The 15,045-nt window shown below is 53.3% G+C and overlaps 1 long non-coding RNA gene across 1 annotated transcript; it reads left to right on the top strand.

The window, feature by feature from the left end:
- The first annotated feature begins 5,940 nt into the window (after window positions 1-5,940).
- LOC131488893 (uncharacterized) lies at window positions 5,941-13,553 on the top strand. The gene is made up of 2 exons (XR_009250288.1): window positions 5,941-6,179; window positions 13,381-13,553. It is a non-coding gene; the product is annotated as an uncharacterized LOC131488893 (long non-coding RNA).
- The last annotated feature ends 1,492 nt before the right edge of the window (window positions 13,554-15,045 follow it).

Below are 15,045 nucleotides of genomic sequence, written 5' to 3'. Positions count from 1 at the left end.
AGCCATAGTATGTGTATGAACTTCTTGGTTCGAGAAGAGACAAACAGAATTGAAGAGAGGGCTTAGAGAGAGAGACAGAAGGAGAAAGACAGAGACAGAAATATATGCAACAATATCAATATGATTATATTGAAAAGGACTTCTGCTTGTTGAAGGACACAATGGACAAATTTAAAAAGCAAATGACAGACTGAAAGAAGACATTTGCAACATTTAACACTGACAAAATTCAAATGTTAAGGATATTAAGGGGCATCTGCGTGGCTTATTTGATTGTCCAACTTCGGCTCAGGTCATGCTCTCGAGTTTGAAGGTTCAAGCCCCATAACAGGCTCTGTGCTGACAGCTCAGAGCCTGGAGCCTGCTTCAGATTCTGTATCTCCCTCTCTCTCTCTGCCCCTTCCCTGCTTGCGCTCTGTCTCTCTCTGTCTCTCAAAACATAAAATGTTTTGGGGCGCCTGGGTGGCGCAGTCGGTTGAGCGTCCGACTTCAGCCAGGTCACGATCTCGCAGTCTGTGAGTTCGAGCCCCGCGTCAGGCTCTGGGCTGATGGCTCGGAGCCTGGAGCCTGTTTCCGATTCTGTGTCTCCCTCTCTCTCTGCCCCTCCCCCATTCATGCTCTGTCTCTCTCTGTCCCAGAAATAAATAAAAAACGTTGAAAAAAAAAATTAAAAAAATTTAAAAAAATTTTAAAAAAAACATAAAATGTTTAAAAAAATTTAAAGAAAGAATATTAATAATATACACGAAATTCTTACAAGTCAACAAGAAAAAGAAGGAACTTTAGTAGAAACATGAGCAAAAAAAATATTAATTAGGTATTTTAAAGACAATGAAGTCCAAGGCACCTGGATGACTCAGTAGGTTTAGCCCCCAGCTCTTGATTTCAGCCCAAGACATGATCTCATGGTTCAAGAGATCAAGCCCCGAGTAGGGCTCCATGCCAACAGCCCAGAGCCTGCTTGGGATTCTCTCTCTCCCATTCTCTCTCTGCCCCTCCCCTGCTCGCTCTCTTTCTCTCTCAAACTAAATAAACATTTAAAAAATAATTTCCAAAAATAAATAAACATTTAAAAAAATACTTCCGAAAAATAAAGACAATGAAATCCAAAAGGTTAACCACATGAAGCATGAGATCATCACTTTGCACACATTAAAACTGGTAACATTAAAAAGCTGGATAGCGGGGCGCCTGGGTGGTGCAGTCGGTTAAGTGTCCGACTTCAGCCAGGTCACGATCTCGCGGTCCGTGAGTTCGAGCCCCGCGTCAGGCTCTGGGCTGATGGCTCGGAGCCTGGAGCCTGTTTCCGATTCTGTGTCTCCCTCTCTCTTTGCCCCTCCCCCGTTCATGCTCTCTCTCTGTCCCAAAAATAAAGCTGGATAGCGCCAAGTGCTGGTGGCCTTGAAGGAATACAGGACCCCTATATCCCCAAATGGCCCACGTGCACCACTGGGGGGAGTGAAAGCTGTGCCACCATTCTCCAGGGCAACTGACAACACGCACGTGCGTGTGCGCACACGTACACGTACACACACACACACACACACACACACACACAATGACCCAGCAGTTCCCTTCCTGGGCCTGTATCTCCGAAAACTTCTCACAAAGGCCCCTAAGGGTTCAGGTACAAGGACCTTCATTGCAGTGTCGCTTGAGGTCATGGGTAGTAGCAGCAATCTAGATGTTTAGGTAAACCATGCAGCGATACAGACTATGGAGTACTACACAGCAGGCAAACACATGTCAGCATGGAAGTATCTTCAAAACAGATGCTGAATGAAATGAGAAATTGAAGGAGATCTGCTACCTATACCAATGAGGTCAATTAAAATATTTGCACACAAAACAATACGCGTTTTACAAGAACATATACAAATAAAAGAGTACACATCAAACACAATAGAATAGGTGACTGGCAGGGAGGGGTAGGACTGGGTCATGGAGATAAAGAGGAATAAACATGTAAGGGTGGAACATAAGGGGGTTTTGCCAGGATAAATGATAATAGAGGGTCGTGAACTGAAGTCTCTTTGTACCTGAGGTCAAAGAAAAGTGTAGGAAAAAGAAAGTGACTAGGTAGCTGCTTTAGGTAAGAAGATCAGGGCGATCGGGTAGGTCTCCCCAGTAAAAATTAAAGGAAAACAGTAAGTCCGAAGGCCTTAATGAGAAAGCAAAGGGACAAGTTAGAAGATAAGAACCAAGGAAGCCAGGGACCCATCATGTAGGGATTTGTAAGGAGGTCAGATTTTATTCTAGCACAATGAGAAATCACTGGATGGTTTTAAGCAGAATGTGAAATGATCTGAGCTATGACTTTCAAAGATCACTTTGGGGTGGGGGGATGGGTGAAATAGGTGATGGGGATTAAGGAGCCACCTGTCATAATGAGCACCAGTTGATGTATGGAAGTGTGGAATCACTACTTGTACGCCCAAAAGTAATAGAACACTGTATGTTAACTAACTGGAATTGAAACCTTAAAAAGAAAACAAAATAATTAAAGATCACTTTGGCTTCCTGTGGACAATAGGCTGGGGATAGAGGGCCAGGGCCAACAGCAGAAATGGATGCTTAGTGCAACAGTCCCAGCAAAGGTGAAAGTGGCTTGGAGTGGACTGGCGGGTAATGTTTATGGAGATGGAGAGAGAAAGAGAGTGTGACTCCGAATGTGTTTCAGAGGAAGAACGTCCAAATTCATATGTTGGATGTAGGGAAATAAGGGAACAGGAGACATCAAGATACTTGAACTTGAGCAGTGGTGTGGTTAGACATGCCGTGTGCCAGGATGGGGAAATCTGGGACAGGAGCAGACTTGAAGACAGAAAAGAAGAGTTCCTTGGCCATGTAAAATTGGAAGGGACTTTCAGACATCCAAATGAAGATTTCAAGTAGTAAGTTGGACATATAGTCTGGAGCGCAGGGCAAAGGTTGGCTGGGAACTTGTTCACAGTTACAAAGCAGGTTTCGATTGGGACCAGAACTCAGGCTTCCTGGTTCTGAAACCATCTGCTTCCCACTTCCCTTTCAGCCAAGGTAAATGTAAGCATTTACCAGTAGGGAATGCGAAAAAAGGAAGCACTGGTAACTGGCAGGGTGAGGGCTCCCAGAAGCCCAGCGGCCTCCCAAGGTGTTCATCCTACCAACAGGCAGAGGGGTCTGAGCATGACAATGACCTTGGCCAACATAGGCAGCATCCTGAGCCCGCCAGTGGACATGAGTGCTGAGTTCTACCCTCGCTGCCTCCCTCCCAGACACTCTGGGCCAGCCTCTGCCCAACACAGTACAGGACCTGGGGAGAAGGTAGCTGCACCCTCCCCTAGCCTCCCCACCCTCAGAGCCACAAGGAGCTCAGAGCTCCTTGATCCAGCCTTGTCTGACAAAGGATCAGACACCTTGGGGCACCTGGGTGGGTTCGTCCTTTAAGCATCCAACTCTTGATCCTGGCTCAAGTCATGATCTCCAAGTTCCTGAGTTCAAGCCCTACAACAGGCTCTGCACTGTCAGTGCAGAGCCTGCTTGGGATTCTCTCTCTCCTTCTCTCTCTGCCCTTCCCCCACTTGTGCTGTCTCTCTCTCTCTCTTTCTCAAAATAAATAAACTTAAAACAAACAAACAAAAAAAGGCCAGACTTGGGGAAGAGGTCACCTGGAGCCATTCAACTGGACTCTGGTGGCACTAAGGCCAGAATCCAGGTCTCTTCCCTCCTGGGCTGCCTGGGTCCTGTTCTCACAGACTGAGTCCCCTGGAATCCTTTCTGGGACTCTCGGCTCTTGGAAACAGTGGGTGGTTTGGACATAAAGTGGGACAGCTGAGCACAGACACCTAAAAAGAATCCCCTAATGGCTCTCCGAAACCCTGCTTCTCCTTCCCCCATAGGTGGAAAGGGAAATTGGGGCGGAAGGAGAAGCTGGTCTCACTCCAGACCTCCTAAGGACTGAGAAGGGGCAGAAAGTAAAGTTAGGAACCCCTGCATCTCATGGATAGTGACACCAAGACGAGGGATGGAGAAATGACAGCTGTGGGGGAGGGGCAGGAGGGACCTCTCCTGGACTTGTGGTTCCAAAGACACTTCCCGTGGGCCCCCTGCTCCTACCCAGACCACCTAAGCCCAGTTCATTAAAAGTAACTATGCCCAACTTCCCCCACTGTTGCCCTCTGGCACACCCACAGTGGCCACTCCACATTGGCCAGCCATTGGTTCCAAAAAACCTGATCATCTATGCAGGAAATCCACTGGAGCATATACAAATGCCACCACAACAAAAACATGAGCTTAGCAAAGCCCTAAGTTATAGACAATATTTTCAAAGAATTGCATTTCTGTACGCTAGCAATAAACAAATGGAAATTGAAATTTAAAAGACAATACTATTGGGGTGCCCGGGTGGCTCAGTCGGTTAAGTGTCCAGCTCTTGGTCTTTGCTCAGGTCATGATCTCACGGTTCGTGGGTTCGTGCCCTGCGTCATCAGGCTCTGTGCTGACAGCTCAGAGCCTGGAGCCTGCTTTGGATTCAGCGTCTCCCTCTCTCTCCGCCCCTCTCTTGCTCGCACTCTCTCTCTCATTCAGAAATAAACATTAAAAAAATTTTTTAAATACTATTTACAGTAGCATCAAAAATTATGAAATACATGGGGTACCTGGGTGGCTCAGTCGGTTGAGCATCTGACTCTTGGTTTGGGCTCAGGTCATGCTCTCACGGTTTGTGGGTTCAAGCCCCACATCAGGCTCTGCACTGATGGTATAGAGCCTGCTTGGGGTTCTCTCTCCCTCTCTCTCTGCCCTTCCCCTGCTCTCAAAATAAATAAATAAACTTAAAAAAAAAAAAAAAGCAATGGAGCCTATACTTGAACCCAGACAGTTGACTTCTCAGTGGACTGCACCGTGCGCACACACACACACACCATACCCTCACCTTCCTCTCCATTTTTCTCTGCTCCCCTCAAGACTTTTCTTATAGTTACAGTGAAAAACCACATGAATCTTGCCCACCCCCTCCCAACTTACACCTGGCCATTCAGTCCTTCCTGGAAGTGGAGAAGGGGTGGCAATGAAGGGAGTCACTCAGGAGGCTGTGAAACTCTTTCCTTTCCTGAGACAGGTGCAACCATTTGGAAACAAAGAAGAAAAGACAAAGGGGAAGGTCAGTGCTGATGCAGCAAGTCTGCTCCCCCGGCCAGGCCCTGGCTACAGTAGCTTGTGCTCCCTCATATTGGGCTCTTGTTCAGAAAGTTTGACTAACCTAAGCTTCCCCGCTGGACTCCTGAGCTCTTCTGTGATCTGCCTCCAGCGAGCCCTGAGCTGGCTGGCAGTGACGAGTTCCGGGAAGGCAAAGCACAGCCAGGGGAGTCACTGAGATCTGGTGACTCTCTCCCCCTCGGCCCCCGCCTGCCTCGCCTGGGCTGGCCAGGGCTAGCACCGGTGGCACGGGGAGACCACGTGAGGGAGAGATGGGGGATGGCATGATCTGCAGTCCAGATCAGCACGGAGACTTCCTGGTCCTGGTACCAGTTCCGAGCCTGGGCAGGTGGAGGCCATGAGGAGCTCTGACAATGGCTGCAGAGAGGTGGGAGCAGGGGGGATGCAGGCTGTTGGCAGCCCAACGAGGAAAGCAAAGCGCATCTGCGCATCTGCCCACCTAAGGCCTGCTCTGGCCCCTTCCTGGGCTCATGGGACGCTACCCCGGCCCAAGAAGCCCAGCTCCAGAAGTATTCAAAGACAAGCACACATAGTCCCAGCTCCGAGAAAGGGAGGAGGAAGGAGGGCATGACGTGCACCTGGCTCTGCTGGGGCGGAACAAACGTGCCCCCGCAGGGCCAGCGCGCAGCCCCCCCCCCCCCAACTCCATTGGTCCAAGTGTCTGTTTTAGACCCGCCCTATTCCCTGCCGGGATTGCCCCTGAGCCTTGGCCCCGCCTCTCAACTTCTGACCCCGCCCCCTGATTCTGTCCGCCCCGCTTTCAGAGCCCCGCGTTTCTCCGACTCTGGCTCCGCCTCTCGCCCTTGGCGCTGCCCTGAGACCCGTGCCCAGGGTGGGTCTCAAGGCCCCATCACCTGGTCCCACCTCAGCTGGGCACACAGGTACCTACCTACCTACCCGGCCTTCTCCCTGAGATTCTCCACTTCCTCCCCTGCTGGTCGGATGACTCCTAGGGCACCATCCTTACCTGAGGAAGCCACGTGAGTGACCCCTGCCCCAAACTGTTTCTGCCCCCATGCTCCGCCCCTCTTCGGACGGCGCGTGCCTCGTGCCTCCAGGCCCAGTGGGCACCACCACCAAGCGCAGTGGTGTGCCCACGCGTCTTTACTTAAAACTCGACTTAAGTATTTACTTGATATTTTGTCCATTGCGGAGTTTGTTTTTGCATTATTTTTTTAATGTTGCATTAAAATATTACATATCCCGGGGCGCCTGGGTGGCTCAGCCGGTTAAGCTCTTGATTTGGGCTCAGGTCATGATCTCACGGTCAAGAGATTGAGTCCTGAGTCATTCTTGGGATTCTCTCTCTCTGTCTCTTTCTCAAAATAAAATTTAAAAAAAATAAAATATTATGGGGCGCCCGGGTGGCTCAGTCAGTTAAGTGTCCGACTTCAGCTCAGGTCATGATCTTGCAGTTGGTGGGTTTGAGCCCGGCGTCAGGCTCCCTGCTGTCAGCTCCAATCCCACCTGGGATCCTTGTCCCCCTCTCTCTGCCCCTCCCCTGTTTGTGCACGTTCTCTCTCTCTCTCTCTCTCTCTTTCTCAAAAATAAATAAACGTTAACAAATAAAAGAGTACGTGTCCTGATTACTAACTTTTTTGGCACCCCCTTAAATTTCACACCTGAGGCAAACGCTTCACTGCTTCACCCTAGTTCCAGCCCCGCCCTGCACACACTCCTTTCTTGTCTGCTCACTGCTCAAGGAACATTCAGGGGCTTTCATCTGGCCCTGCCATGGTCTCTGGGCTCCTCTCTCTGTGCCCACTGCCCCAAGCCCTTTTTACAATCATCATCTCTGTCCTGTAGAGACCTGCCGGTGTGTTTATTATTACCCAGGCAAAGATCACAGTGGTGCCAAATCCTTGAGGCAGGAAAGTGTTTGGCATGTTCCAGAAACAGCAAGGCCACTGTGGCTGGAGCAGAGTAGTGAGGGGGCGGTGGTAGAAAATGAGGTCGAGGGAGGAACAGAGGCTGATCACACGGGATCTTGTAGGTCATTGTAAGGCCTGGAGCTTTACTCTGAGAAAGAGTTGTCCGAGCATTTTGAACAGAGAAGGAACATGGTTTGACTTCCCTGTCAAAAGGAACTTTCTGAAGGCTGTGCTGAGAACAGATTGTAGAGGAGGCTGGGTGAAAGTGGGGAGACCAGCGTGGAGGCAGTAATCCAGGTCTGAGATGACACTGGCCAAGACCACAGTGGCTGCACCCTGGATATATTTAAGGAAGAGACAACAGGAGTTTCTGATCAATGTGATTTGGGATGTGAGAGAGAGAACAGAAGCAAGGATGACTACAAGATTTGGGGCCCAGGCCACCAGCCGGACACAGTTGCCATCAGCTGAGACAGGCAAGGTTTGCACAGAGATCGGGTTTGGGGTTTGAGATGAATCGTGTCTGAGATGATTCTAGATTTCCCAAGTGGAGCTGGCAGGCAGCAATGGTGACAGTGACAACAATAATCACAGCCCCAGGCATCATGTTCAAACCGAGCCAGGCACCATCGCGACACGTCACATGCCTTAACTCATTTAATCTGCCTGACAGCCCAACGAAGTAGAGCTATTATCACGCCCATTTTAAAGATGAAAAAATATTGGATATACAAGTTCAGAAGAGAGGCTGGGCTGGAGACGTAAATTTGGGAATCATCAGTGTGGTGAGTGGCATACATTCACCTGGGAGTGGGTGTGAAGGTCCAAGGACTGAGCCCAGACACTCCAAAGTTTAGACGGTGAGAAGATGCAGATCAGCAAAGGAAACTGAGCCGGGAGGAAGGAGGAGAACCAAGAGAGGGAGTGGCCCCAGGGGCATCTAGAAAGTATTTCTAGGAGGAAGTATGGAGAGAAAGCACCTTGAGAACTGGTTTGTTTGTTTTTTTTTTTAACGTCTGTTTGTTTGTTTATGAAAGAGAGAGAGAGAGTGCAAACAGGGGAGGGGCAGAGAGAGAGGGAGAGAATCTGAACCAGGCTCCATGTTGTCAGCACAGAGCCCGACATGGGGCTCGAACTCACAAACTGCGAGATCTTGACCTGAGCCAAAGTCGGAAGCTTATCCGACAGAGCTACCCCGGTGCCCCGCACTTTGAAAACTGTTAACCGAGATCATAATACAAGGAGACAACGTGGGTGTGGGCACTAGCCATCGGATGGCTGGCTAGCCTTCAGGAAGTCACAGGGCCTCTGCTTCTACATCTGTAAAATGGCTCCTTTCACCCTGGGACTGGCCCTTGTCCCCAGCCTCATCCTAGGATCACCCGCTGAGTCAGGCTTATCATTCCATACACACACACACCGCCCCCCCCCCCCCCCCCGGCAGTCTCCTCCTGACCTCTGCCCTTATCTCTACTTCCCACCTCCCACCCATTTACCTGACTAGAATGTTCTAGTTCATAATCTATACTTTTGCCTCCAAGGGGTTCCCTCTCCTTGGACCAGGCTTGTGCAGGGGGAGGGGGATTTTAATGCAAACACTGTGGAGTGCAACCCCTCAACCTACCAATATGTGATATGTGTAATCACTCCCCTGGGGCCCTGGCTCTCCTTTGACTGTGGCTCTGGCCCAAAGACCAAATGGGTTGCAGATGCAGCTGGGGATAGGGGACAGCTGGGGACAGGGAAGGTGTTACCCGTTAACCCTGTAGAACCCAAAGTCTCCAAAACAGCTTTGGAGAGGAAGGCTGGGAGCCATGGGTGGGAAATGGGGCCGTGACTTAAAGATGAGGTTCAAGGTAGACGGTCTGGAGCAGGGAGCCAGGAGACTTGGGGCCAGAGGCTGCATCGTAAGCTAGGGAATGAGGCCTGTTGACTGAGGACTGGAGGCCAGAGGCTGGGCTGGGGAAACTTAGGGCTGGGGCCCAGGATTGGGAACCAGGTAACCACATCCAGGGCTATGGGTGGCCATCACATTGACCCCTGCCAGGAGAGTCCAGATGGTTCCTTTGGGAACCAGAAAAAGGCTCATGTAAAAAAACTTCCGTGGTGAAATAAGTTGGAGAAACCTGCACGTTTTCTCTGCCTCTCAGAGATTGTCGGTGTATATTTGCCATTTAAAGGTTCTGATAGGTTCCTGCAATAAAGAAAACCGAATTAATTTCCCATTTTATCACGGAGGTCTCTTTTTCTCATAACTTACATCTACTAATGTCTTGCAAGATAGACTCTGAGGAATACTAGGCTAACCTAATCGCCTGTTTTACTTCTGGGAAACCAAAGCTCGCTGATCTGCCCAAGGTCTCAAGGCCAGGAAAGGCAGAAGTGAGTTGAACCCCAGGTGTCCCACCTGCAAAGAACACCAGAGCTGGGAGAGTCTTTGGGGACCACCTAGTCCATCTACACCTCTGTCCCCATCGTATTTATAGATGGGTAAACTGAGGCTGGGAGGAAGGCCATGACATCTTCCCTCACACAAGATTCTAGACTGGGCCTCCAACTTGACTCAAACAGTCTGGTGTCTTGACATACTACATAAACTCCAGATCCAGATTATCCTCCCCAGCCTGGCCTATAACCCCCCCCCCCCAATGGAGCCAGCTCCCACTGACCATCCCTGTACTTTTCTTCACCTTTTTCCCTATCCCCAGGAAGTTCATGGGCTCTGGTCTGCCCTGGTAGCTTTCCCAAGATCATCTTATCTCAACTAGTTCATCAACCCCCTGTCTTCTGGACTCTGGTTTCTCCTGTTCCCTTCCTGTCTTTAACACAGTGCTGGGCATAGACTCCACACTATTCCCTTAGGATGGGGCTGCCTTATCAATCTGGAGGAAGTAGGACATACTATAGGCTGCACTGTGTGGTTTTTAAATAGCAACTACTGGTTTAAAACCCTGGAAGCCTCTCCCTGGAATGTAGGGGAGCAAAGGCTCCCCATGAGAAGGGCTGAGCTGGGTCTGGGCTTTTACCCCTGTCTTCCCTCACCCCAGGTGGTGTGCAGACCCACTTCCATGGTGGAAGCATGTCTAGCCTGCTCTGAAAGCTGGAGCAGGCTAGATGTGTGCTCAAGGAAGAGAGCAACAGGCCTAAGAGAAAAACATACCCACCCCAGAAGTAAGCAACTTGAGGCCCAAGCAGGGCTGCTTCCCACCTTCCAAATCCCAGATCCGGCCTGGCTTCCTCCCTCCCTCCCAGTAATGCAGCCATTTTCTGTTAGCGCTTCCTTCTAATATGCACCCAGCCCCTCCCTTTCTGAGCCTCCAGTACTCAGTGAAAAGGGCTAGAAGGGCAGCGAAGGTTTGTCCGCAGCTCCAGAGGGCCACATACTTCCTAGCCCCACTGGCAGGGCACAGCACCCTCGGACCTCCCCAGGGGCTCCAACTTCAGGCCAATCCCTGATGGCCCAGGGAGAGGGGGCTCTAGCCCGGAGGCCCCTCCCCCTCCCCAAGCCTCAGCCTCGGATCTCTGGCCCTAACTCGATTGTGCACTGTTAATCACAGCGTGTGCGGACAGGCGGAGTAAACAGGCGGCCTCCGAGGTCGCCCCAAATCATCAATCCCTGCCCTCGTTAGGCCTTCAGCGGCTGGGGCTGACAGGAGGCGCCAAGGGGGCGAGGCAGGGGGGGCCCTAGATTCTGGCAGAAAGATTGCCCCACAGTCCAGGATGCGGGGGTGGGGCGGAGGAGAACGGGAAGGCTGCGTGGATTCATTGATATGGACATTTGGGGGGCCTTTATAGGATAGAGACAAAGCACTGATTGAAGTCAACAGGCCCAGCTCTGTCACCTACTAGCCATGCGACCTCAGACTACGGAACCTCTCAGTACCTCAGAGTCCTTATCCATGAAATGGGGATAATAATTCTATCTACTTCGTTGGGTTATTACAAAAATTAAATTAGTTAAAACATGTAAAACTTTGAGAACAGAGCTACGTGTTTGTTAAATACATGGGACAGTGGAATGAAGAGCTGGGGGAGACACTGGCTTAGCAAATTCCTGGGATGCCCCTCCTTCTTTATAAATGGCCCACAGGGTTCTCAACTAAGGCTCCAAACTGGGGCCAAAATCTGCAAACTGTGAAGGAGTCCAGAGAGCAGACTGAGTTAACCTGACTTCTCTGGGCCTCAGTTTTCTATCTGTAAAATGGAAATCATCACAGCGCCTGCACCTCGGGGTTGTTGAGGCTTAAATGAGAAAAGCGCGCGTAAAGCGCTCCTGACTGCGACAGCCAGTGTCAAGGGCGGCAGTCCAGCCTAGCCAACTCCGGCTTCCTTCTGAGATCTGGATCTGTGCCGTCCCTCACCCACCCCTGCCAACGAAGGGCCAGCACTGTAGGGCATGAAAGAGGTACTATTATTCCTCTCCCTGCGCAGGAAAACGGACTCCCGGCGCCAGGCACACCGCCGCCCCGCCCTGCCCTGTCCAACCTCTCGCCCTGCACCCCCCCCCACCCCCCCACCCCCCCCACCCCCCCCACCCCCCCCCGGCCAGAGCCCGGCCACCAGAGGGCGCGGGGAAGTACGGAGGGCGGTGGGTACCACCGGAACGCCCTGGTTAGTTGGTGCCCGGACAGAGGACGGCGGGGAACCACCCTGCCCGCTGACGTACTTGCTGAGCCCACAGGGGGGACGAGGGTCTCGCGGAGAGGTGAATGGGAGAGCCAGAGGGCTTAGGCTCCACTCGACCTGCTCCGTCCCACACCACGCCACCTTGGGCTCCGAGCTTCAGTCTCCGACTGGGTGGGAACAAGGTACACGGTCACGGAAGTCGCGGGGAGAGGTGCTACGAGGCAAGGCAGCAAACTTAGCCCGGCCAGGGGCAGGGGACCCTGGAATCTGTCCTGCCTCACCCGGGTCACTCACAGGGGCGCGTAGACTCAGCTTTGGAGGGCTGGAGAGAAGCCTTGGAGATCTAGCTCGGGGTGCCCGCCCAAAGCTCTGCACCACTTCTCTCCAGCAGTTTCACATCCGGTCAAGTCCAGGGCCAGGGTGCATATGTCAAGTGGCAGAAAACTTGGGGAGCCGGTGTCCACTGACCAAGCAAAGCAAAGTCGACGCCGTGAATCAGATTTTCCCAGCCATTTTTTGGCCATAGAGATTTGAGTGGGAAGCAAGGACCCCCATAACGCTGGGGAGAGCGCCCCTTCCCTCCGTCTGGGCCGCAACCCCACGATGCGTCCAAATCCTAGACGGCAGCAAGTGGCCTGGACTCTGAGGTCCTGTCCTTATAGGAGGGAATAGAGAACGCTTAGGGACGCCCAACGGGAACGCTGCTCCTCGCTGCGCCTCCCGTGCAACCAAGATTCACAGACTCATCCAGGATGGGTGGCCTCGGTCCCCAGCATCCAACAACCTTGCCCGACCCCTGTCACCTCACGTGCTAGAAGGACCAGGGGACGCTCTGCTCAGGTCCAGGCCGCGCAAGGAACCGTGGTCTGGGCCACCCTGAACCCATCCATTCTTCAGAAGCCGACCTCGAGGCCTCCGGGCAGGTGGAGCAGGGCTGCCCAGGGGCCCTCCGCCCTTCCCCCCTGAGGGTCCCTGAACAGAGCCCAGCCTCGGAGGTGAAGCGCCGCGTAAATGGAGAGAGATTGTTTGTAGGAGGCCTGAACTGCGGAACCGGATCGGAAAACCTCGATTTCCTGTCCCATGATGATGTCTTTTGTTGTGACCACATTCTCCCGAGCCCTCCGGTGTCAGGGACTCTGGGGCCCCTTACTAGGCCTGATTTATCTGCAGCCCCGCCCTGGATTTTAGTTTCTTCTTTGATCTGAGAATTAGTCTCTCCCGGAGCTCCTCCCCCCCCCCCCGCCCCCACCCGTTGGGGAGGCGAGGAAAGGGGCATAAGGAAGCTGAAGTCCTAAAGCAGCGGTGGGGGTGGGCAAGGAGGGGTGCCCTCAGGACCACCAGCTGCCTCCCCCCCCACCCCGTTCTGAATAGAGGCCACCTCCACAGCGGGCGAGACCACCAACCCACGCCCATTCCCAAGGGCACTGAGGACCAACCAGCTTGGCTTCATAGGTTTGGGGGGAAGGATCGCTCAGTCCCGCCTCCTCCCAGGACAGTGGAAGCAACACTAAAAAGTGGCAAGTTTATCCAGGTTTGAGCTTCTGACTTGGGTTCAAAGCCCAGGGTGAGAGTCTGACCTTCACCAGCACACCCTCCCAGGGCGGGCTCACTTCCTTTCCCCACCCCCTCAACAGGGGCCCTCAGCCAGGATGCCCTGCCTTAAAAAAATTCTGTCCCACAACAGGTCTGCTGGAATTGGAGCCCGCACGTTGCCACCGGGACCCCAGCCAGCCCCAGGATGGCCCCAGACGCACTGACCGCACCCTTGCACAGAGCCCTGGGATTGCACGCTGCTTGTAAATCTACTCATCTGTAAAATGGGAATAATAATACACTCCCTCTGGGAGCTGTTGTGAGGGAGAAAAAAACAACAACAACAACAAAAAAAAAAACAGTTAATGAATGTGGAGCGTTTAACAGCGCCGGGCACGTAGTAAGTGCTCAATACGAGTTATAAATAACGACGAGAATGGCTTTCACGTGAAGCAATCCACAGTGTCACGTTTAACCTGGTCAAACAGCCCCCGTCGGGGAGGTATCTCTAACCCCCATGACGGGGACCTCAAGAAGGACGCCGACTTGCTCAGAGCGGTTCAGCTGGGAAGAGGCAGGGCTGGATTCGCACCCAGGACAGCTTCTCTCCTCCTCCACGCGAGGGGGCTGAACGAGGGGCCCAGCCCCGCGCGGACAACCCCGCGTTCCCTCGGTGGCCGGGAGGAGTGAATCCTCAGCCAAAGGGACCAAAAATAGCCACCGGCGGGGAGCCGAGACCCAGGTGTCCTGCGCCAGCCGGAGTCCCAACCCGCCAGAGAGAAGGCAGAACCGGCTGAGGTCAGGCCGGGCCGCTCCCGGGGCCGCTGGGGGGTCGAGCGGGGGTGGGGCTGGACCCCCACGTGCGCCGCCTGCCGCTGCTTAGCCAAGCCCTTTGTCGCGAGCAGCCGCGTTCGTGCCTCACTCGGCGGCTTAAAATAAAGACAATGTTCCCAGCCTCCCTGCGGCTAAATCCGGCGCGGGTGCGGGGGCGGTGAGAGAGCCGGGTGGGAGAGCTTCTCCTGGCCCTACCTCCCTTCCTGCCTCAGTTTCCCCATCTGGTAAGGGGACCTAGCCAAGTCTGGACGGAAAAGAGTCATACAGTCGGGGGTGGGGGGGAGGGGGGGAGGGGGGCATCAACCCCCTGGCTTCGCGGACTTGAGGAGGAAACCGCCTGGGACCGAGAGGGGCATTCGAGAAGAGGCAGGGGAGCGCTGGACACCCTCCTCTCCCGCCTACAAAATAAGTGTTTTTATTTCTAAAGGGACGTGTGCAGAGGCGGTGGGAGAAGAGAAAAGGGAGACCAAGGAGATTGGGGGGAGGGGGCAAGGAGAGAGCCTGATTCAGACTCGGAAATGGATGTGGAGCGTGGAGGCCTAACACCCCCACACTCAGCCACGTGTACGCGCACAAGTACCCGCCGCCCCACCGCGCGCACCGGCCGCAGCCGCAAGCCGAGGACAGCCCAGCAGGGGGCAGCCGGAGTCCGCGCCCACGGACAGGGACCGGTGAAGTTCTGACCCCACTGCTGACCCTCTGGCCGACCCCGGGGTGGGAGGGGGTGGGGGGCGCAGATTCCTTCCTCTCTAAGCTGCAGTGCCTCCTCGACTTCAGAAGGGAGGTGGGCTGGATGCTTGCTCTAGCGGGCTTGGAGAAGCAGAGACCCCACACACACACACATGTACCTGCCACGTGTGCCCACCACTGGCGTCCCGTGGCTGCTGGCCAAGCCCCAGGGACTCCGGATTTGTTCCATCTGGCTCCATTGGCAACTGGGCTCCAGCTGGAGGAGGAAGCCCCAAGTTAACCTTCAGGGCAT

This window comes from Neofelis nebulosa, chromosome 10 (genome assembly GCF_028018385.1).
Source record: "Neofelis nebulosa isolate mNeoNeb1 chromosome 10, mNeoNeb1.pri, whole genome shotgun sequence".
NCBI classification, from domain to species: Eukaryota; Metazoa; Chordata; class Mammalia; order Carnivora; family Felidae; genus Neofelis; species Neofelis nebulosa.
Note: the sequence above shows the minus strand (reverse complement) of the source record. Positions and strands in the feature narration are given on the sequence as shown.